The 538-nt window shown below is 34.2% G+C and overlaps 1 long non-coding RNA gene across 1 annotated transcript in view; it reads left to right on the forward strand.

Moving 5' to 3' along the window:
• Positions 1–204: 204 nt before the first annotated feature.
• LOC117169651 overlaps positions 205–538 on the forward strand; it is a 28,431-nt gene continuing 28,097 nt past the window's right edge. Inside the window, exon 1 of the long non-coding RNA XR_004466697.1 lies at positions 205–347. This is a non-coding gene — a long non-coding RNA (uncharacterized LOC117169651). The remainder of the gene's footprint in view (positions 348–538) is intronic.

Here is a 538-nt window from a genome sequence, read left to right on the forward strand (position 1 = left end):
TCTACCAAAGTTGCGAATTTTTATGACAGTCAAATATTCTACAAAAAATTTATTTTTTACCAAATAAGTAAATTTTGAGTTAAAACAATATTTTTTAAACAAAAGAATGTATTCTTTTACAATTTCATGAAAATTCAATGATTTTCAAATTTCGGTATCGGCTATTTTCAATGTTGAAATTCTGAAATCTTACTATTTTTCAGTTGTCTAATGTCGGCCTGCGAAAGGCACAGGCCGATTCACAGACAGTGAATGCAGTGTTGCCAAATCGCTGAGGCGGGAACGTTTGCAGTTTACCTGTGATTTTACTCATAAACGTTAGAGGTGTCAACGTGCAGGCCGTATCTGTAAGTATGGAGACACTAGCGCCATTGATATATACTTGAACTAAATAGGCGATACTGTAGATAAATATTAAACGTTGTCACCTATAAACGTTTTTTCGCCAAATGCACTAGGATTCCATCTAAAATGGATTTACATAAAAGAATAGGCAAAACGTTCTCACCTCAGTATTTCGAGGCGACAACTTCTACTA

This window comes from Belonocnema kinseyi, chromosome 3, assembly GCF_010883055.1.
Source record: "Belonocnema kinseyi isolate 2016_QV_RU_SX_M_011 chromosome 3, B_treatae_v1, whole genome shotgun sequence".
NCBI lineage: Eukaryota > Metazoa > Arthropoda > Insecta > Hymenoptera > Cynipidae > Belonocnema > Belonocnema kinseyi.